Source organism: Saccopteryx bilineata, chromosome 5 (genome assembly GCF_036850765.1).
Source record: "Saccopteryx bilineata isolate mSacBil1 chromosome 5, mSacBil1_pri_phased_curated, whole genome shotgun sequence".
NCBI lineage: Eukaryota > Metazoa > Chordata > Mammalia > Chiroptera > Emballonuridae > Saccopteryx > Saccopteryx bilineata.
In genome coordinates, this window is record NC_089494.1 from 41,411,914 (window position 1) to 41,437,154 (window position 25,241).

A 25,241-nucleotide genomic window follows, 5' to 3' on the forward strand; every position below is an offset into this window, starting at 1 on the left:
AGAGAAGATAATTTAACATATGGGTAGAAAACTCAATAAAATCTGAAAGTCAAGTATAATATTTTAAGATTTATTAAAAGTAGACCTTCTTCTTCCAGTTAGGATGGAAGCAGTTTGAGTTCACAGGACAGGTTACTGGAGAAAAAATATTGCACAAAGCTATAATTCTGAAGATGTGCAAAAGGCCTCCCCGGATTATACACCTGAGTACTGATCAGCATATGCATGTGAGAAAGGGTTCATGGATGGAGAAAGATCAACCACAAAGCTTCAGAGGTAACATGCCTAGTGCTCACAGAAAGCTAAGAACAAAGCATTTTTTTTACCCCATAAACAGACTGGACATGGTACATTGTATAGAATACACAGAAGTGTCTTGTCTAAGTCTTGGAGAAAAAGAGTGATGATTTCTTACTGTTCCAGTTCCATCTGACAGTTTAACCACAGGACCACCAGCCCCAATCCAATTGTTTCTAACTGTGTCTCAGAACAAATCTCAGCACTTAGAGGGAAACATAAATACCCTGCACCAAAGAAGCTAAAATTTACAAGTCTGATATTTAGTGAATAATTCCAGTTATACAAACTAATAATAATAATAAAACCCATAATGAGAGAAAAAATTAGTCAGCTGAATCTGACTCAGAACTAACACAGATATTTGACCCAGTAGCCAAGGTAACTGAAACTATTTTAACTCTATTCCATATGTTCACATAGAAAAAAAAAATGTACCCTAAGTAGTAATTAGTGGAAAATTTATAGCACCAGACACCTGTAATAAAAAAGATGAAAAGTCTCAAATCAAAGCCCTTAGGGTTCTCCTTGAAAAAATAGAAAAAGAAGAGCAAAGTAACCTCTAAGTAAATACAAGACACAAAATAATGATCAATGTGAAAATAAGTGGATTGAAAACAAAAACAGTAGTGTGAATCAATCAAAATGAAAGATTTTTTAAAAATTCAATAAAATTTATTAATTGCTTGCCAGAATGATTATGAAAAAAACCAAGATGCAAATAGTTGAAATACACCATGTATTATAATTCTTCAAATGTATTTATTTAAGTGAATATAAAATAAAATGTTTTGCCAGCCTTGATGAACTATATAATAAATAAGTTTAAAAAAACACTGGAAGTAATAACATAGAAATATGCACTATAGCTAACAATAAAGAATTATATAAAGATGGCAAAAGAGAAAAAAAAATAGCTGTGCTGAGACACTGTCAACTAAAATTAAGTATATGTGATTATATTCCAAAAATAACCTGTTTTGTTTTTTAAAAAAAATTTATAATAGAATTACTCATAGTTAATTAGCTTCATTAGTAGTTAATAAACTTTAAAAAGAAATAGTTAAATTAGTACCTAATTAACTGAAAAGATGGAAGGAAGCAATTTATGGGAAAATGAAAATAAAAGCTACACTGTGACTAATTGTCTCCCTAAAGCCACATTATAGGCAAAAAGACAGTATAATGATACCTTGTAGTACTCTGAGAAAATAGAATTCTATACCTAGATAGTCACACTTTGGGGGGATTAAGGCATAGTAAGTGCAATTTCACAAAAAGACATATAGATTGCACCACACGATGAACCCAACACAATTACGTGAATATAGTCTTTATGATGAATGAAATTGACCTCTGAACAGTCTGTAGTGTGATGCAAAAGCAGCAGAGAAGAAATCAGTCAGTAAGCGGGAACACTAAATATATGACTATAAAAGTAGTGTGTGGTGGGATTGGAATAGGGATTGGTATAGACTGAATATGGTTTATTAATTTACTATTGGTGCTGTTACAAATTATTATAAGTTTAGTGACTTAAAACAGAAATTTATTATTTTTTAATTCTGGGTTGACAAATCAAAAATGGGCATCAAGGACTAAAATCCAGGTAATTAGTAGGACTGTATCCTTCATGAAGGTTCAGATGAAAATCAGTTTCTCTTCCTTTCCCTTTATCTCGAAGCTGTCTGCATTTTTTCCTGGCTCCAGCCCTCCTGCCAGCAGCAGTCTGATCATTCTGACCTCTTCAGTTAACATTTTTTCTCACTCTCTTGCCTCCCTCTTTCACTTATAAGGATCCTTGCAATATATTAGGCTCACATAGGTAATCTAGGCTAAACTCCCCATCTCAAGATTTTTATTCACATCTGCAAAACCTCTTTTGCCATATAAGATAACATATTTATAGGCTCTGAGAACTAAGATGTAACAATTTTGGTGTTTGGGGGACATTATTCTACTTACTAAAATCCAAATCACAGAAGTAAAATGAGGAAGGGGAAGATATGAATTAAAATATCTTGGAAGTTTTTGCTTATGTTCCTTGAAAACAGAAGAGAGTTATTAGTTCAATATAAACATTGGTAATCAAGTTAAGAAGTATGCATTTAAAAAATGCAGTGTATATCATGGAAGCTGATGGAAGAACAAAAGAATTTTTAAAAGTTGATTAATTCAATGTAGAGAAATGATGAATTTAAAAAAAAATCTAAGTAATACAAATGTAAAATGACAAAATCACCACTAGTTGAACAGGTATATTCAGATAAAATTAAAAATAAAATATGTATCTAGAATATAAGGGTATCAAAAGTTTAAAAATAAAACTAGGTAAAAGATATAGCATGTTGTAAGGTCGGTGGATAATGAGGAATGGTCACGTGGGGAACCTAGGCCCACCCACAGCCAAGCGCGCCAAAAGAAACTTCCTAGGAGTCCTTGGGAAAAAAGCGACTGACACTCAGCCAGTGAGATTTCTCTACGTCATATTAGCCCGACTTCCCTAGAGGGACCCCTTTTTAAATTTACCCACGCAGTCTCTCTCTCTGCGCAATTTTCCTGACCCCCATCTTCCAGGCCAGTGAATCTCATCCGAGGAACGCTGTGTACTGAATAAAGCCTTTTTGTTATTCCACACTTCGTGGCTCCGAGCCCTGTTCCTTCCTTCTCGGTGGGGAAAAATACCTTACTCATGTAGGTTCTAAAAAAGAAATAAAATATTTGGAATATCCAGATTGGTGATTATAAACCAAGGAAAATTGGTACAGTCAGTAAATTTTAAAAAATTAAAATTATACTGAATATATTTTCTTACCAAAATAGAATGAACATAAAAACAATAACTGGATGGTTATGAAAATATTCAAATACTTAGAAATTAGACAACCCTCTTCTAAATAACCCATGAGTAAAAGCAAAGAAATTAAAAAATATTATAAAGTAAAAAAACCCCAAAACACAATATATTCAAATCTGTGGCTTGTGTAAAACCAGTGCGTAGAGGAAAATTATGACGTTAAATGCTTATCATTTTACCACAAAACTTTCAATGAAACTTCCTTAATGAGATTGATCCTGTGGGGAAAACCTAGAAAAGGAAACTGAAAGATATCACTCAAGAGAAAAGTCAGAACAAAGGCTGAAGAAAGAGGAGGAAAAGACTGGTAGGACTCTTGTATAATTTTATCACGAGGATCTCATTTCTTTTACTCTTCTCCCTCTCCCATTACTGATGGCTCTTTCACTTGTAAATAACATGCAGATTAACTTAAAACAATAGGTGGATTTGGGCCCTGGCCGGTTGGCTCAGCGGTAGAGCGTCGGCCTGGCGTGCGGGGGACCCGGGTTCGATTCCTTCCAGGGCACATAGGAGAAGCGCCCATTTGCTTCTCCACCCCCCCCTCCTTCCTCTCTGTCTCTCTCTTCCCCTCCCGCAGCCAAGGCTCCATTGGAGCAAAGATGGCCCGGGCGCTGGGGCTGGCTCCTTGGCCTCTGCCCCAGGTGCTAGAGTGGCTCTGGTAGCTGCAGAGCGACGCCCCAGAGGGGCAGAGCATTGCCCCCTGGTGGGCGTGCCAGGTGGATCCCGGTCGGGCGCATGCGGGAGTCTGTCTGACTGTCTCGCCCCGTTTCCAGCTTCAGAAAAATACAAAAAAAAAACACCAAAAACAAAAAAAAAAAAAAAACACCAATAGGTGGATTTGATAGTTCATGAAAACTGCAGAAATGATATGCTTTTGTTTCTACAAAATCAAGTCTTTTAATTGCTTGCAGCATATTTACCTATTTTCTGCCAACCATGCAATGGCAGAATGAGCATAATGCACCTGTTTTTCCTAAAAATAAAATTTATTTAAACGAAAAGAAGACAAACCTAGTGTCATATTTTTCTATTTTATTTAGATTCAGGTCCAGGTTTTCTCATGGAATTCATACTTAATAATTTTGAGGTGTGGCTCTTCTTAATATTTCATATAGTCTAAATATTCATGTCTTTTTTTTTTCTTCTTTTTTCAAGTGAAAGGAGAGAAGTTAGAGAGACAGACTCCCACATGTACTCCAACTAAGTTTCACCTGGCAACCCCCATCTGGGGCCGATGCTCCGCCTATCTGAAGCCATGCTTGCAACTGAGCTATTTTAAGCATCTGAGGCTGAGGCTCCATGGAGCCATCCTCAGTGTTTGGGCTGATGTGCTTAAACCAATCAAGCCACTGGCTGTGGAAGGAGAAGAGACAGAGAGGAAGAAACTGAGGAAGGGTGGAGAAGCAGATGGGCATTTCTCCTGAGTGCCATGACCAGGAATCGAACCCAGGACACTCACAAGCCAGGCTGAAATACTACCACTGAGCAAACCGGCCAGGGCCTAAATATTCATGTCTTATGTAGTCTAATTATACCGGTGAAAGGTTAACAGAATAACTTTTATAAAAACTTCCACTTAAACTTAAAGATGTCAACAGAACATACTGTGATTTCTGGTCCACGTACTTTATTTCCTGGACAGTGATATAAAGGATCATTTCTTCAGAGCTGAAGTTTCTTGATCTATTAATGTGACTGAACCTCATTCTTATACTCTGAGCATTAAGTACAAGGTAGAGCAAAAGTAGGTTTACAGTTTTGAGTATGCAAAACAATTTATTCTTATGTTATTAGTTATTAATTATTATATTATTTTCCATATGAACAACTTTTGCCCACACCTGTATTTCCATTGTTCACTCTCTTCCATGCCCAGAGCTGAGTGAAGAATCTTCTTTACGAGCTAGACCAGCTTAGTCATCCACTTTCTGTTGGAGTGATATGGGAATCTTGGAACTGATTTAGAGCTTGACTTCTTACATATCCCTATTTATAGTCTTTGGATTTTTCTTGGAAAAAAGAAAAATGAAAACAAAATCTCTTTAAAACCCTAATTTTTTTGTTGTTGATTTTATCCTATATATCCATTAGGAAGTTTAAAAAAATGCTTGAAATAAAGTCAGGTTGTAACTTTGAATTCATAGTTGAATATAGAAGATATTGTCTCCTCCTTTCTCCTTAAACCACTTGATAACAGCATTTCTCTAGAGGCATTGGACCTATTCTGATACATATAGATGATCAGTCCATTTGTATAGTCTCCATTACTAACAGTTACAAATAACAGAAATAATTGCCCTTGTCAGAGAGGAGACATAAAGGAGCACTTTAGAAGGTGAGGTGAAGAGAGGAGATACTCCCTTTCCTCTTCCTCCTCAGTCATTGCCTATTTCCTTTCTATAGCTTTGTTACAGATTTGAAATTTTGACATTTTCAAGTTGGCAAGTGCTTGAATGCACATATTGTCTTGAGTTACTTGTTATGGACAAGATATTCAACTTGCTATTTCTTTTCTAACAGACTAGCTTTGATAGAATCTTAACTCATTTGAACTAACTCATTGAAGGCTGCAAGTAACCTGAATTACTCCAAAAGTTGGGCATTGTCTTCCAAGTCTTTCCAAACTGCAAACTCACAAAACACAAGATCTGAGAGGTAGCACACATTTACTCAGTCATTAGCATCACTGCCACATTTAGGGTGGGACTTTGAGTCCATTTTATTTTACAGCTATGTTTAGGTGACTCCAGAGTTCTTTCACACAAATAGCTCACAACTAGATTAACCTTCACATTTGGTTATGATATTAACTTTAAATCTTTACTGAGTTAGATTTGCCTCCACAATTTGAGTATAACTCATATGATTTGGTGAGTAGTAGTGTTGGTGTTCTTACTGCCAAGGGAACTCCAGTTAGAATTTGTAGCCTTTCTGCTATGCCTTCAGCTTCTGTGATGAGCTGATGAGCAGAGAGGGTGGGGATAAGAATGGCAGCAGTTAAAAGGAGAGAAATAGAGGGCAGCTGCCCTGGGAATAATATTTAAAGCATTCCTTCTGGGATTAAGAATGATCTAAAGACAAGCAGCCAAATGTGTTCATAAAGGCACTTAATATAGGGAGCTGGCAGCTGTATTTTGTCAAGCAGTTAGAAGCCAGGATCCTAAGACAAAGGCTTTAGAAGGTAAGTGATAGGATTAGAAACCTCTGATCCTGAGCAGTGGGTGAATTTTTGTTTGAATTCTTCCATTCATTGTGAAGAAAATAAGACAGACCATTCCTGGGGCTACTTACCTTCATATGCCGGATTATTAAGAGGCCTTGAAGGTTTCTTTTAGATTTTTTTCTTGTAGATATTTTTTGTAGATTTTTTCCACAGATATTCCTGGTATATTTTCGCAACAGAAAGATGATCATATCCCCCAGAGAACAATCAAGGCTCTTTTAGGCTTGGCTGCACAAGAGAGACATACATAATTACACTGGTTAACAAAATGATACCATTTCCTAAAGTACAACTCAATAAAACATCATCTGCATACTGTATCATGTGCTCATCATCTAACGTCAAGTCTCTTTTTGCCTCCACTTGCTCCCCCTTTGCCCACTTCTACCTCCCCCAGCCACCTTTCTCTCTGGCTACCACCATACTGTCGTCCATGTCTATGTGTCTCATATATATATTCTTACATGACTATTTTTATAAAGTGCTAATTTCACAATATTTGCTCATAAAAAGTGGGTTGTTCTCACTAATTATTGCATCACTTAACTGGTGCCTGGGAAGGAACTAGTGATTTGTGGCTGATTCTATATAAGAGAAAGTATAAAAGAAGAGATGAAGACTATAATCAAAGAGTTTTTGTAAAAAAGTTTGCAATTTCTGAATTACATTTTTTTCCTAAATGGCGATATATATAGTTTGAACATCTATAATCAGCAGCCTATATCTTCAAGTGTATTATTTAGAGCTTAGCATGAATATTTTATGGAAACAAAAAGAAAGAATACTTTTTTTGAAGATTCTGCTGTAGAGATAATCTAATGAAAGTCTGAATATACAAATGCACAAGAACCTAATATAATCTATATAGAAATTAAACTCTTATCTGCAACCAGCCCAAATCATTAACCTTTTATCTAAAGCAACAAGCCCAGAAAGCCAACCTGCTATAAAGCCAGACTTGTCAGAATTCATACTGCTATCTCTACCAACAATCTAGGAAACCAAACAATGACCCTGGTCACAATTCATCCCAAAATGCCAAAAATTGATTAATCACTAAAAAGTCCCTTAATTTTTGTCCTTGCTTCCAACTTAGGGCCAACAAGAGAAAGCCAATGGTGCACCCCTATACAAACACATGGGATGTCTTCTTGCAGTTAGCTTGCTTACAGCTCCCAATCAGGGAAGACCTGAAACCTTCCTTCTTTTTCTACTCTAAATTGTTCCCATTTTATTGTCTGCCTTGGAGTTGCTTTCAAAATGTAAATGGTGTTCTGACATCCTTGCTACAGCGAGATCTTAGTAAATAGCCTTTGCTTGTTCTAATTTGGTTGGTCTTCATTTATTTTCACAATGGTATAATATCATTGGACCTCTTTATAGCAGTTTTAGAAAGTGAACATAAAATCTCTATACGGCAGTAATAGTAATAAGGCATTTATATTCTCTCTCTCTGGAGCTTCAATTGGACAGACTTGATCTTTAATTAAACATCAAGGAACATGCTTTTTATTTTTATTCATATAAAATTCCATTTATTAACCTTTATTTCATATCCAAGCTCTAGGTATGCTAATGTCTAAATCTTTATTTCATTTGTTCCATTTGTCTAATTTACTCTTTATCTCCATTTATTAGTGTTTTAAATGTTTACTTAGGATCATAATTTTTATTTTCTTGATTTTTAAGTGGTTCTTTCTCACATTCACCTGTACTTAATTTTCATGTGCTAAGATATCCTTATATATTTATAAATTTGAAATTTTATTTTGTAGATGCTCTTATCTACTCTACATATTTGAGGATTTCAAACTATGTTTTTAGAGCCCTTTCAGACTACTGTGTTATTTCTATTTCTTTGGGTATAAATTCTTTCATCTTTCATGTTTATTGAATGATATTATTAGTGTTAGCTCTCTTTATACACATGTGAGTTGGATTTGAGAGTTCAAATCCTGAGGGAGTTTTCATTTGCTTTTATCCCATTTCCCCCTTTACTGTTTTTTGGTTCCATGATGCTCTTATTCAGAAACAGTTAGATTTCAGAGACAATAGTATATTAGCAGCTCAGACTTTCACTCCATGATGATATTGCATTTTAATTCCTTCAACATTACGTAGATAACAATCCACTTTCCAGCTCCGAAGAAGACCTTATGTCAGTAATAGGTAATGTTTGTTTAATTAACCAATAAGAGAGTGAGCAGCATCTTAATTCCTTGCTTTAAATAGGGAACTTGGTTCTAGTTCATTGTCATAACTTGTAATCAGTTTCATTTTCACACAGGAGTAAATTCTGTCTCCACTGCTTGCCCTTGGGCTGTGATCTTTCTGTTATAGCCCCACTATCGGTCATTGTTCAACTCATGAGTTTCCTTTTCCATTTTTTTCTTTTTGTTAGAATGTTACTACATATCTATAATATTTAAAATATTTTATTTATAAGTTTTTTTTATTTTGAGCAGATAAAAGTGGTTACAAACTGCACACTGTATTAATAAACAGTTTATCAGCCATATCATTGACTAGATTTTTAGCAACTTCCTCTTCCCAGTTTTAAGATATACCTGACAAATAAAAATCATATCTATTTAAGATATACAAAGTGATGCTTTGATATAGATATACATTGTGAAATTATTACCATAATAATTTGGCAATCTTCTTTTTTCATAGGATCACTTCTTTTACTGGAGATTATCTCAGAGTAGTTTTATTTATTCTGTTAAATATATCTCCTGTCATTGTGTTTAGCCATATTGCTTTCTGATGGCCAACTTTAACTTGGATAAGATGATAGGCTTTTACATCTAAACTATGTTTGAATTCTGGCTTTACAACCCATTAACAATATGACCTTTGACAAGTTGATTAGGTCATTTTAAACCTCAGTTTCCTCATATGTCAAGTTGGAATAACAAAATTACCTATTTTATTAGGGTTCACAGAGTTAAGAAACAGCATTTATATAGCAATACAGCACTTAAAATGGTGGCTGGCACATAGCAAACACTAGATAGATGGTTTTGGGTGACATTTCTACAGTTGTTGCTGTCACTGTTTTATTCAAACTGAGATAAAATGTCTTCCTTCTTTTTTGTTTTTAATGGACAATTTTATCTTTCAATTCCCCACCCAGTGTGGATTGTGTTTTAATGTATTGGTTTGGTATTTTTAATCTGGTTATAAAATTGGTATGTTCAAAACCCTACTTTCTATTTCAAATGTCCTTTTTTTCTTTGAAAGGAAGAAGAATGAATAATTTAATATACAGTAATTTTTGAAGATGAGTGATATTTATTTAATAAATCAAATTATACTTTGGTTTTAAGGAACATGCATCATAAAAATTAACATTGATGTGTACATATTATATTGTTAATATTATATGAAAGATCATGCTTTAGAGAATAGTATATACTCAGTGTCATGTGCACAATGGGATTCAATAGTTATTCATTCAAAAATGTTGCTATGCCACTCCCTGAGATTCTTGTTTTATTTTAACTTGGTGGGCAAATAGATGAATCATGCAATTAATAAATATAAATTATATTCCCAGGGATGGAAAGATAGTAATAATCCAAGTTTAAAATCTCAATTGCCATCTTGAATTACAATTATTCAAATGAAAAGTTATTTCAAGATTAATGTTTGAATTCTGATTTTATTATATAAAGGTATATTTATAATTAAGTTCCATAACACCTATTACTAAAGAAAATATGTGCACAGGACTTAATATTATCTTGTTATTAAACAATCTCATGCAATGCAGTAAAATAGTGTTGTACAAGAACTCTATAAAGTAAAATCAACACATACAAATATAAACTCAATTCTCTCATGAGCCTTAATATTGTGCTTTCCAGATCAGCATTAGAAAGAGAGTATACTGATATTGTATTTTTTATTTTAAATGCAGTAATCATTTGTTGAGTTTTTCATCTTAAACTAAGTTGTCACTACTCTGTGCAAATATGTTCTTCTAATTTGTGAGAGTTTATTTAGAGGGAAGATAATTCTTTTTCTTAAAAACAAAAAAACATGTGTCTCTATACATTTTATTTATACATTATATAAACTATATATTTTTGCATTTAGAATTTTAAAAGCAAAAAGTGCTTTAAGAGTCATGTATTTTATAAATTCTTCAATTTTGGTTGCAAATATTTGTGGCTTTTTAAAAACTTGATTTTAATACTTTTGTTATCATGAGTAAAAACACTTTTGAGTCAAATTAATCTCAGTTTTAGTGAAACAATGACCTTTGAGTTTACAGACAACATCTGGAGGAAACAGCTGGGTAACTGATCAGGTGTTTTTTCAAATAGAAGTGCAATGCGGTGTTCCTGTGGTACTGTTTAGAGATTTTCAATTCTCACATCATGTAGCACACAGTGGTGCTATTAATTAGAAAGTGATGGAAAGCCAGAAATAAATCCTTATGTCAAACAGAATGTCTTACATGGAGGAGATTCGAAAGTCATGCAACTTTCTGAAATTGAAATGTTCAGGGTAACAGCAAGGATAACAGCCTCCCTGCTATTAAGTCAATATTTTCTAACTTTTAAATGTCAATTTCTCTAATACCTAGTTTTTCTCTTAAATGTGTAACATTAAAATGGACTTTCCTATCTTTAAAAAAGTTAGTGATACCAAAAAAGCTATTAAAGTGAGGTCCATTGTATATGTCTTTTAAAATAAATTCAAGTATTATACATTTGCTCTTATTGCAAATATAATAACAAAATTAATCTTACCATTTCTTCATTACATTGTATTTACCTTTTCTTTGACTCATAGTGGTGGGTATTTTTACTGAACCATAATTCATATATAAGTCATAAACCTGAAATATCATCTTTGGTAGATAAACTGGACTTTTTCTAGAACTCCTAACAAGACCTGTGTTCTTAACACTTGTACTAAAAATTCCAGTTTCTTATCTGATTCATTTATAATATATCTGACTATGTCAAGACTGATTCACCATTAAAAATAATACAATTTGTTGATACTCAGTGTATGGACATCATCTGAAAGTTTGTTAGAGATCCCAAGGCCTTCCCTGAGATCTACTGAGTCTGAATCTGCACTTCTACAAGATCTCTGGGTGACCTGTCTGCACATTAAAGCCATGCCTGGGAGCAATAAATACTGTTACCTGAATCCCATCCCACTGAAATTTTGTAAAGGGCGCGGACAGGGGGGAGGGAGTCTGTAAGGAAGAGGAGAGATTAAGCATCTACATTTTAAAAAGGTTTCCAGGTAATTTTGATACAAAGAGAAACTTCAAAACAAATATGTGGGTATGGCAGCAGAATCATCTAAGGGTGCTTGTGAAAATGTACATTCTAAATCTTTCTCCAGAGATTTGAATTCTTTAGGAACTGGGCAGTTGTTTAAAAGTTTCCATTCTATCATCTCACGTCAAAAATTAAAGTATGATCTTGTTAAAGCCACTGTAAAAAAACTCTGACCTTTCAAAAAATTGGATAAAATACATATGTTAAAAGTATGTGTATATATATATGTGTGTGTGTATATATATATATATATATATACATATGTATATATATATACATATACATATAATATTTTTTCTTGTATATCTAAGAAAAATAATCTGGTTAGGTAGAAAAGGTTTCAGGCACATTTAGTCAAGGTTGAGTATCTATTTTTTTTAAAAATTCTCCCGCTCACAGGGATCACTTATATGCTCATGTTACACCTACTAGAGAAAAAGAAAGCATTTTTAGTAGCTTTTGTTTGCTTGCTTTAGAAGACTAAATGAACTTCTTTCCCAGAAAGTCTCGCAAATATATCCTTCATGTTTTTCTTCAAACTAGCCACTGTGATCAGTTCCTCTGCCAATTGGCTTAAGGCCGTTGGGTATTCAGGATTGCTACAACACAGGAGAAGGCAAGCTCTACCATAGGAAAGCCAGGGCACTTTTGGCAAAAAAGAAAGAAAATCCATACTGGAGAGGAAATCAGCAGATACTCATTCTAGAGTTGTTTTGTTAAATGCACTTTGAAGAATTAGACCTTGTGAATAGCTATGTCATTGAAAAACACAGTTTTGAACTCAAGGAAAGTCATAATAACATAGAAGCATGCAGTCAAGAAAAAAAATCTGCAAACAGAAATTAACATTTATGATAATAAATACTAATTGAAATAAAATGTTCTCACTAAAAGTCATAAATGTCATACTTATCCCAAATTGGTACGTAGCCAAAAATAGCTAATTGTTTATCAAAACTTGGTTCATTTTCATACAATGAAAACGGATTTTGCTTTTTTCAGTATATATTTAAATTCTAGTCACAGACTCAATTTCAGCATATGAAATTTTATAATTTAAATTCCATGTTACATTTGGGATAATCAATCATGTTTCAATGTAATCCACATTGCATAGGAGACTTTTATTATGAGCATTATCGTTGTAGTATAGTAAAGTGCATTGTTAATGAAGCATGGAAAAGGAATAATTTCAACTAATAGGCATATATGTCAAATTTCAATTAGGACTATGTTGGAATTCCAAAAGAAATATGAGTATATAAATTTAAACCTTTGACCTTCACCATAAAGAACAAGGTCTGAGAGAGAAATTAAACTATTTTGATGTAGCATGCAAATTTGAATAAATTAATGTGCTCTGAACTTTTTGACATGAACTTTTAGACTGAAGGTAATTTTTTAATATTTCATGTGCTTGCAATTTATAGCTTGGATTGTTTACTTCTATTCTATATATTAAAATATTAATGAATAAGAAAACATTTAACATGTTTATTGTGTGTCTAGTCTGTTAGGCAATGTACTAATACACAGATGACTGGTTCTAAATTTGTTACCAATAACCATATCATATAACAAGCTTGCAGATTTTTTTCCCCTGAAAACATCAATAATTTTTTTAGTATTATTAAATATTCAGTGACTTTTCCATTTTCCTTGATATGTATGTGTGTATGTATACATTGGCTTATTATATCAGAATGCAAATAAATTTTATAAATAAAGTTGAATTTGGTGGACCTCTTTTTTAAATATATCTTAATCTCTTGATTACCATTCCCCCCTTACATTTCTTTTTGGTAATGAACTGTGTTTTTTCCTACAGTTTTCCACATTATCAATTGTTCTGATTATATACCTATAATTCTTTTAAAAGTTTTCCCACTGCCCATGTATTTTCTATAATTAAATCTAGAAGCCTGTTATTCTGGTCTGATTTTTTTTGTCAAGAATATTTCAGGAAGTTTGACAAGAATCAAGATAATTTAAAAATGAATATCTTATTTCACATTGAAAATGAAATGCCTTTAAAATGTGAGAATATATACACATACAGAGAGATATATAGACATATTTGGGAAATTACCTTTCTCAATGAAGACATACACAGATGTTATTAAAAACTTTAATAACCTATTCCAGTAATAATTCTCTACTTCTAAAAAACACTTTAAAAAATGGTTACTTTAGCCTGACCTGTGGTGGCGCAGTGGATAAAGTGTCAACCTGGAATTCTGAGGTTGTTGGTTCAAAACCCTGGGCTTGCCGGGTCAAGGCATATATGGAAGTTGATGCTTCCTGCTCTCCTCCTCCTCTTCCTCCTCCTCCTCCTCCTCCTCCTCCTCCTCCTCCTCCTCCTCCTCCTCCTCTTCCTCCTCCTATTCCTCCTCCTCCTCCTCTCTCTCTCTCTTTCCCTTAAAATGAATAAATAAAATCTTTAAAAAATGGTTACTTTATTGTCTTTTTACATTCCTCTTTAACAAAAACATCATTACATGAAATTCTCAGTTATTCCCTGACATTTAGGAAGAAATTTTATTTTTGCTTAAAAGTAGCTTTTTGCCCCATCCTTGGTTTTAAAACCTAATAGTTCTCTTTTTTCAAGTCATTTTTCAGACCTAAAAGTATAAAAAGCAATTTATTAGGTAAGAAATGAGATAAAGGGCATAGAATTTATGAATTGAGATTGATGACATGTTGTGTATTCTTCTGAGCTGAGGTAACCAAGGTCAAACAGAAGTAAGATTAAACTGTTATCCCTTGGATTTTCAAAGCCTTTTCCAAAAATATGTAGGAATGAGACATGGAGAAATTTTAATTCAAATGTCAACTGAGACTGAGTAATTTATCTGAAATGTCCAGACAGAAAAAGATCAACAAACTTAAAGTATTATTACAGACAACTGGTAAAAACTACTTCATACTACAGAGCACTTATGAATTTACAGTGAGGAATGTATGTACTTAGTTGGAATTAAAATCATATGTTATTTACAGTATGTAGTTTAATGTAGACATGTGAGTGATACGGAGCAGGCTTTAAAAATTTTTTAAACATAGGAAAATAAGAGGTACCTCACTATAATATTTTTGAAGATATACCTTTAAAATTATTCTATCTGAGTTATTACTAAACAATGAAATCTTTGTTATATTGAAGTGACCTTAAGATCATTTTACTTAGTGTCTTTCATTATACAGACAAGGAAAATAAAGCCCCAGGGAGTCTCTGGATTGAGCATGGTTCAAGGCAAGGGCTGAACCTTGAACATAGTTCTCATATAGCACCATTATTGTATTCTCAGTTACTGATTTGAGTTATATTTTCTGGAAAATCTTCTTTTATCTAATATAATATTTCCATTAATATAGTACATAGTCTAGTTTTATAAACACCAATAAACATATCAAGTGTCTAAAGTGGGAAAAACCAAATGATCTTTACAGGTCAATTTTTGAGTTTTCTATTCTTCAAGCTAAGCTCTTTGTTTCACATACTAACACCAAGTAATGCTTTAGTGTTACTTTTATACTTAGAAATGACAGGAATAATTCTGTGACCTGTGGAGTGGTTAAATGTTTGTATCTTTCTATTGTTTTTCTAATGTTACATTTAATTTTTTTAAGCCATGTCCTAATAATAAATGTACATAAAGTTGAAAATGGAAAACTGTATTTCAACATGGAAACTAAATTTATAGGGTAAATTCAGCAGTATGAAAAAGAGATACCTTTTTCTCTTGGGGCAGGGGTTAAGAGTATAGACATTTATAGAATAGGCACAAGGATGCAAAGTATAGTGTAAGAAATATAGTCAATAATATTTTAATAACTATATATGGTGTCAGATGGATACTAGATTTATTGGGGTGATCCTTTAATAAGTTATATAATATCGAATTACTAGGTTATACACCTGAAACTAATATAATATTGTATGTCAACTATAATTGAAAAAAAATATTTCAAAAGAAATACCATATTCCATTATTCAGATGATTATGCTTATTAGTGCAAAAATCACTTGATGTGTATGATAAGAAAGTTTCTAGCAGATGTCTCTTTGATGTAAGATATAAAACAGCACATACCTCATTAAACAACACATCAAAAGCATAAAAATGCAACCATTAATCTATATTTCATCATTTCCTCCATAATAAGTCTAAGTAAAACTCATTGAACACAAATGAAAGAGCTGTAGAAGAAGGTGATATTAAAATTCACATATGGTTCAGTCCTTGTTCCTTTGAATTTTATCAAACATCTGTTAGTCCAAATTGAATATAAAGAATAAGCAACATTTTAATATATGAATGAGATTTTAGGGGCATTTTCAATAGGAAAGATGACCAATTTCATGAGTTCATAAAAAGTGAACATGTTATAGAGTACTTGACTTGAATGAGATACTAAGTACCATCAAATCAGTTTAAAATGAACATACCTAGGCATATAACAACTAACTTGCTTTAACTCAATGCAATTTTCATATTAGGGTCTTGATTAGATTAGATCTGGCCAGTTGGCTCAGTGGTAGAACATCAACTCAGTGTATGGATGTCTGGGGTTTGATTCTGGTCAGGGCACACAGGAGAAGTGCCCATCTGTTTCTCTACCCCTCCTATGACCTCTCTTTCGCTTTCCCTCCTGTAGCCATGGCACAATTGGAGTGAGTTGGCCTGGGCATTAAAGATGGCTCCATGGCCTCCGTGTCAGGTGCAAAGAAGAGCTTGGTTCCTGAGCAACGGAACAACACCCCAGATGGGCAGAGCATCACCCCTTAGTAGGCTAGCTGGGTAGATCTGGTAGGGGCACATGCGAAAGTCTGTCTCTGCCTCCCCTCCTCTCAGTGAATAATAGTAAAAAAAAAAAAAAAGAATCTTGATTAAATTGAGGGTTTTAGACAAATATGTATTTCAGAGCTCTTTCCAGCATTCTGCCACACTATCTTAGATGTATACTCCTTATCTCAGAGAAACTTAGTTTCTTAGAGTTGGAAAGTAGCTTATATTAAAGATGTTCAGGGTTCAACTTTTGAAAAGAAGTCTGTTCCAAGTGTAATATGTGAAGTACAGAAAGAAGTACCATTAGGGTAGACAGCATTTTTGTTTACTTAATGCCTACTTACCTTTATTATTCCTCAGTTATGTCAGACATACCTTCATAAATATGCACTGAACTGGTATTCTTACCTCTCTTATTATTACTCTTATTCTCATTCTCAAGCTATGTTTATTCTTAAGTCAATATTTAAAAGCCATATAATTCTCCTATGTACCTACTGTTCTACTCCCTTACTCTGTTTCTTGTGCTATTGCCACTGTCATTCTTGTACTCATGTAGGAACCGCTACTTACACTGTTCTTTCTGTCCCAAACTGTTTTGGCTTTTTTCAGCATCTGCTCAACTCTGGTGTCTGTTTCCTAACATCTTGAGAATGGACTTGCTTCCTTCCATGGCACTCCATACTGGCCCTTCCCAAATCATTCACCTAATGTTTATTACAAAGACCTGAGCTTCACAAAATATTTGCCTACCTCATCAAAGTATGCTCCTTGAGAGCAGAAATGTCCAATTTACCATTGTACGTCTAGCATTTTGAACTGTGACTGGCCTATAGTAGATACACACACACACATACACAATACTTTTAAAATGAATGTAATAATTCAGCCATATTTTAAAAAGATAATTCTGATTACTTTTTTTCACCCCCCCCCCCCCAATTTCCTCTAAATTGTACCTGTTATTTTCTGGAGAGGATAACAAGTTTCAAGATTTTAAGAAGGTTTAACCTACTTATTGTAGAATATAGTTCAATGGATTGCTTTTATTTACTACTGAGATTAGCTGATTCCCTAGAAAATCCCACTTGATAATGAATAATTGTTCTGCAAACTATAATGTAACTCTTTGGTCTGCTCTATCTTACTGTATCTGTAATAGATATTTAGAATTTATTTGTGACAGTCTTCAGTAAAGAAATATCCAATGGGAAATCATTTATTTGCTAAAAAGTGTACCCGTGTAAATATAGTTTATTAAAGAAAAGCTTTAATTATTTGTTAATATAATTGTTATCTTGTAATCTAAATATTCATATAACATTAAAATATTATTTTGAAATTATAAGGGAGAATTATATCAACAAAATAATCTTCCATTCAGAACCTTGAAATCATACTTACATAAACTGTAATATAACTTTATATGAGTTAGTAAATAAAAAAATAAAAGTTTATCCAGTGTTTGCATACTAATTCTATTAATAAAGAACTTTTATTGCTAACATAATTAAAACTTATTGTGTTATATAGTTTCTTTGTTATATAGTGTGCTTATAGCATCCTTGTGCAATTTATTTCTGTATGAGGAAAGAATAACCTGCAATCTACAATTTTATCTACTTTTTCTTAAAATTTTTCCATTGATTTGAGAGACAGCAAGAAAGAGGAAGGAAGAAAGAGACAAAGATTTGGGGGAAGGGAGAGAGAGAAAAGCATCAACTCGTTCTATTGAGTTGTTCCATTTTTAGTTGTGCACTCATTCATTGCTTCTTCTGCTCTGACTGGGGATGGAACCTATTTATTGTAACCACACCCTTGGTGGGTTGGGACCATGCATTAGTCACTGAGCCACTCTGCCAGGGCCTTATTCACTTGGCTCTTCCTTTCTTCTATTATTTGCATTGAAGCCATTGAAAGCCTTCCATATTGGACAAGATGAGTAGATTTTACTCAATATTTAATGTCTAAGAAATTGGCACTATTTTTTATTCTAACTTTAAAGATGAAAAACCGAAGTACAGAGGGGTTAAAGAACCATCCCAAAAGTTACACAGCAAATAGAAGATCCAGATTTTAAATGCAGGTAGTTTGTCTCGACACCTTTAACCACCCTCACCATTCTGCTTTTCTCCTTCTCCCTGAAAAAAAAAAAAGACAAATTATTTTAATTATTAATCAGGCAGAAAGAACTTTAGATTCTCTGAAATAATTTTATGGTTATTTTTGTGTCTCAGCACTTTGAAATATGCTAACAATCAAAAACAAATAACTAAATCTAATCTAACTTTTTAGTACCAAGAATAGGTTCATAGTTATACTTCTTTTTTTTTTTTTTTTTTTTTTTTTTTTTTTCTGAAGCTAGAAACGGGGAGAGACAGTCAGACAGATTCCCGCATGCGCCCACCAGGGGGCGATGCTCTGCCCACCAGGGGGCGATGCTCTGCCCCTCCCAGGCGTGGCTCTTCCTGGGGCAGAGGCCAAGGAGCCATCCCTAGCGCCCGGGCCATCTTTGCTCCAATGGAGCCTCGCTGCGGGAGGGGAAGAGAGAGACAGAGAGGAAGGAGAGGGGGAGAGGTGGAGAGGCAGATGGGTGCCTCTCCTGTGTGCCCTGGCCGGGAATCGAACCTGGGACCTCTGCATGCCAGGCCGATGCTCTACCACTGAGCCAACTGGCCAGGGCCATAGTTATACTTCTAATACTCAACTTTATAATATAAAAATACCATATTTACTACGTAAAAGTAACTCTTCCCAGAAAAAAATTACTTAGACTTTTGATCCCATGTGGGCAAATTGCCCATCTAAAATATCAACCAGTGGTAGTGTTGAATTCTTTTTTTGACCACTTTAAGTGTGGAAAGAAATTTTGATAGTCCTAATTTCCTTAAATGATTTATTCTAATAGTCTAACTAAATAATCTGCCTCACAGCATCAGGTTAATGTGTCAGAGCATGATTACATTTAGTGCAAAATTCTCAGTTTGAAAGCTCAAATTTTTTTTATATCAAACAAGTCAGATGGTAAGGCAATAACTTCAGAGGCACAAAACTGTAAGGACCTTTCAAGGCCAATTGTTACTGACATTTTCAAATAGTCATTTTTTATTTAAAGTCATTCTCTACTTTTCTTTCTTTCTTTTTTCCTTCCTTCCTTCCTTCCTTCCTTCCTTCCTTCCTTCCTTCCTTCCTTCCTTCCTTCCTTCCTTCCTTCCTTCCTTCCTTCTTTCCTCCCTTCCTTCCTTCCTTCCTTCCTTCCTTCCTTCCTTCCTTCCTTCCTTCCTTCCTTCCTTCCTTCCTTCCCTCTTTCTTTCTTTTTTTCTTTCTTTCTTTCTTTCTTTCTTTCTTTCTTTCTTTCTTTCTTTCTTTCTTTCTTTCTTTCTTTTCCTTCTGTCCTTCCCTCCTTCCTTCCCTCCTTCCTTCCTTTTATCCTCCCTCCCTCCCTCCCTCCTTTCTTTCTTTCTTTCTTTCTTTCTTTCTTTCTTTCTTTCTTTCTTTCTTTCTTCTTTCTTTCTTTCTTTCTTTCTTTCTTTCTTTCTTTCTTTCTTTCTTTCTTTCTTTCCTTCTTTCTTTCTTTTCCTTCTGTCCTTCCCTCCCTCCCTCTCTTTCTTCCTTCCTTCCTTCCTTTCTTTTTTCTCCCTCCCTCCCTCCCTTTCTTTCTTTCTTTTTTTTCTTTTAGTACTCTAGCCCACTGGATACTACCAGTGTCATGTGGAAAAAACCTGCTCAAGACACAAACTCATGTCAAGAGGAAGAGAGAGGGAGGCCTGCCAAGGGAGACAAAGAGAGACCTCCTGAATCTCCTTCTCCCTTAGCTTTTATTGGTCAGAAGCAGAACAGAGGTAATAGGATTACATGGGAGTGAGATCAGGTGACAATGGGAAGAATGATTAATGTCATTTTGCTGACATAGAGAAAGGGCTAAGAGGTCAATACATTCCTTTTCTTTTGCTAACTAATAAGCATAAAGGAAGGGGCAATCCAGAACCTCTAAAATAATTTTCTAAATCCCAGTTCTCATGCATTCCTTTGTGTCTGCACAAAGATCACTCACTCACTCACACTTTCTTGGTGTTTGCATCCAAGAAACATTCACTCAGGGCTTTTATGGTAACTAAAGTTCCTCAATCCAAGGTATAAAGCCAGTAGCCGCTTAGCCACCATCATAGCCACCTGGCCTGTGCAGGTTCACATTTGATTTGGATAGATGGTAATGAAACAACGGAGCCAAGAACTGGTTGGCCATTACCTTTAATCCTAGCTTTCACCTGGCAGGCAAGAAATACATACAGTGGAAAAACACTTCCCTTTCCATTCAGGGCTCCCAAAGCCACTGACTCTTCCGAGTATTCCTAGAATCAAAGGCTCCACCAGCCTTATTCACCTCTGTTCCCCAGCTCCTTCTCTCTGCACAAACTGGCTTCTCCTTCAGCACTCTGCCATCTTGGCTGCCTCTCCTCTGCAATGCTAATTTCAGAAACCAAGAGAGAGAGCCCCTGGTCTCCCTTATTTTATAGTGTAGAAATTAAAGCCTTTAAGCCAGTATACAAATAAGGAAATCTCTGATACAAAGCCACTTATGTGAGGCATAAATGAGATTCCTCATAAGAGCACACCACCCCACATCATGCAACAGTCAAGGATGTGGGGAAAAGCTTAGTGTTGAGAAGATTTTAGTATTAAAAGGGTGGGAAAGGCTTAGTCTTAAAACTAAGCCTTAGGCTATAAAGGACCTTGCTTGCTTACAGCCTGTCTTCCACACCCAATGCAAACTATAAGTGAGCAAACATATACATCATATTTGCACACTTATTTGACCCACACAAGGCATAGAGGGTTCAAGGTTAAATGGATAATTCCTTAATCTTTCTTTTTTCTTTATCTCTTTGTTTTTTCTTTCTTTCTTTCTTTCTTTCTTTCTTTCTTTCTTTCTTTCTTTCTTTCTTTCTTTCTTTCTTTCTTTTCTCCTTCCTTCCTTCCTTCCTTCCTTCCTTCCTTCCTTCCTTCCTTCCTTTCCTTTTTCTTTCCTCTTTCTCTCTTTCTCTCTTCTTTCTTTAATTTAATTTAATTTAATTTTTTTTTTTTGAGAAATTTAGAAATTCATCCCAAAAATCTTTTCCAATGCTTTCTGGTTTACTGCTGTGAAATGTTCTCTGAAATAATTTATATATTTTAAAATTCAAGGTTATGGTTATTTTAACATCTCTGAAAAAGATGACCTTTCTATATTGGTCAACTGTCACCTCCTCAGAACTAACAAGCTCAACTTAAAGTTAGATATTATGTAAGTCACATTGAATTATAAAACTTAACTGTTCTAGGTATTTAATTATTCTTTAGGTATATGTTGGTATTTCATATTATTAAAAAATCTTGAAGCTATGTTTAAATTGTTGCAATTCAAGCACAAAATATTCACCTTAAAACTATATGTAATACAAAATAGAAGAATTAATTTAAAAGTTTTAACTTTGCTTGGATTTACCTGCAGGTAAATGCAAAAAATGAGTAGTAGAAATATACTGGGGTGCATGTGATGTGTTTGTGTTTGGGAGAGGATAATATTTAGGAAGATACAGAAAGAAAGAATAGTGGGTGTGGTCCTAGCATTATAAATTCAAATGACTGTGAGGACCAAGCAGAAGCAGAAATAGGTAAAAGGAACAGATAGGTGCTATAGCAAACCAAAGAGACAGATCCATTTAAATGTGGTAACTCCATCTAGTTGTTGACCTGCGTGAAAATGGATTCACTATGGCCAAATTTTTTCACAGTTCAAGAGAGGCACAATATCCAGATTTGTATGAAAAATGTCTCTATGTTTAAACCCAAGTAACTAATCTAAATGTCTTAAAAATTTCAGTGAACCAATCAAAATATATCTGCTGACCAGTCCTACCTCTAAAAATACAGGTTTTGCTTCATTCACTGATTCGAGATGACACATTGGAGGAGAAATGTGAGAGCCCATAAAACTGGGCCACTACTAGATTTGAGGTCTACATCAAGAAGTCACCAAGATTTTTGAGCAAGAAGAAGACTACATATTACAAATTAAAAATTGAAATGAAAGCTTATCTCCAAATGAGCATTTTATTTCAAAGTAGTCCTCTTGACTATTAGTTTATATTTAATGATACTGACAGTTATCTCTTAAAAAGTTCTACTGTATTTTTTCAATTATTTAAGAAAAGTTTGATAATTATAAATTAAAATAAAACTGTTAACTAACAACTTGATTCATATCATTTTCAATACAGTGATAACAGTTTTTGGACATAAACTATTCAGCAAACCTCTTACTTGATACTGAAATCATAAAGATAAAAATGCACTACTCTGCTGGATCAAATTGTAGGGTAGGAAACTGATAAAGAAATGATAATTAATGTGATGTGCAAGGCATCAAAATGATTGAAATAAGAGAGTGATTATTATTTTGGAAAAGTGATTAAGTTGCAGAAGCAATAATGCAATCATGTCCTTTAAATAGGATTTTAAAAGGATTAATAGGTGTGTAGTGAATGGACAATGGAGAGAAAAACATTCATAAATTTATAATATCACTGTTGTAACTAAAGTTCCCATTCTCTCAGTTGGCTGCTTATTATCCCAATTAAATAAAATAAAAATTCCTTCAGTTAAGATAAACATTTTAATTTCAGATTTAAGGGATTAAACTTTATTATTATTGAGGGAAGAAAAATAACTTGCAGAATGTCTGAAAAAGTAAAATATGTTTCCCTGAGTGTCTTAAAACCAGATTTTTAGAATCTATACATAGTACATTCACAACCACACAGTTCTTTTAAACAAAATTGTTTTTGTTATTACTCTTTAGTTGCTTGTCCTGATGAGTTACATATATGATCTATGATTCCTCGTCTAATATCCTTCTTTATATACTAGGCCCAGGCTCCTTGAAACATTTTGCCATCTTCTCTGAGAATGATGAATTTTGTCAATCCTATATTATTTATGCTTAGTCCTACAGCTTCTCCTGCTTCTTGACGTTCTCACTTGTTTTGATAAAGAATCTTCCTTCTACCTACCGTGCCCCTGAAAAACCGGTATGTATGTAGTAGAGACTGTTCTTCATGGTACAGGCATTCAAAAGGGGATTTATAAAAAGGGGTTCACAGAAAAGATTAAAAGTTGATAGCATGGATTCATTTGTGTTGGAGCTATACATGGAATCATCATAAATTAAATTACTATATTATGGCATCTCTTAACAAGTCCATATGATTTTTAATAGTAAAGGTTTGTGTCTTTCTGTCCTTTTTATCTTTACTTTTCCTTACTTAAGCAATTCTTTTAGGATATTCAATATCTTTGTATTCTAGGAGAAGATAGAGATTTCATTTCAAAGAATCATATCAGCTATACAAAAAAAAAAAAAAAACAACCCAAAAACACAACAACTGAAAAGAACCCCCCCCCAAAAAAACCCCAAAAAGATACTCTTTGCCAGAAAGAGAGGCAATATTATTTATTTCTATGTGGAAATTGGATTTAGAAAAGAACTAAGATACAGACTGAGGTTTATAAGATTGCTACCTTTCTAATAATACCTGACTACATGTTCAGTTTAGTATCACTATTTTGTATAAAGGGTTATTAATTAACAAAAGGAAATTTGAGCTCATCATTATCAAATGCAAAACAACATAAATAAAAAAACACAGTCCTAATCCTTAACAATAGAAAGTAAAACAAACAAAAACTTGCTTTGATTTGAGTGTTCTCTGATAGTGCTACTTGCCATTAACTGAAAACTCTGGAATTAATTTTATTTTTATTATTATTTTTTTAGATAGGAGAGCTAAATAGTAAACTTAAAATAGCAGTCTAACGTAAGAACAACAGTATTTTTATTAGTACTTGGTCATATAGAAGTCACTATGCTGAGCACATTTGTATATAAAGGGGAAGGGAACATATGTGTATTGATAACTTTTTACAAGCTACAAATTAGCTAAGCTAGTTACATGAGTTATTCTCACTATAATGCCCTGAGGTAAGTGTTATTGCTGTTTTCATTTTGCCTATGGGAAAACTGGAGCTAAGAGAGTTTAATTACCTTATAATAAGTAGCAGACATGTTTGAATAAAAGCATTTTCTGACTCAAGTCATCTCTATGTTGAAGATATGCCCTCTACCTCCTAAAGCCCATTCAAATGAATTTGATGAAAATAAGATATGTTAACACACAAGAAAAGAAAAATGCAAAGTAGTATGAGTGACATGTTGAATAAATGACCTATCAAATCAATTAATTATTGGCTTGTTAGTAGAATGAATGGTTGAGAAAGTTAAATTTCTGTGAGATCTTAAAGAAAGAAAACAAAAAGTGCAAGTTAATAGTGATCTGAGTAAGATGAGAATAGTAGAGCTATCAGTATGTACAAAGAGTGTGTACGTGGGGCTTTCATGAAAGTTTGAAGAGGGATATCAACCAGGAAAGGAGAGAAGTTCCTTTGGGAGGGAAAGAAAAAATAGTGGGATAACACAAGCCATAGTTTAAACATACAATAATGATTAGATTGTTTTTGAACTTTAATAATTCATTTGAATTTTGAGTTGAGAAAAAATGAGATAAGTGGAATAGAAATATTTTTATAAATGACATGCCTGATAATTTTTCAAATTTCTAAAGATAATGTAACAAACACACACACATATATACACACACACACAACATATACACACACTAGATGATTTCCCCCAAATGAAAAGTAATGAAGACATTATATACATG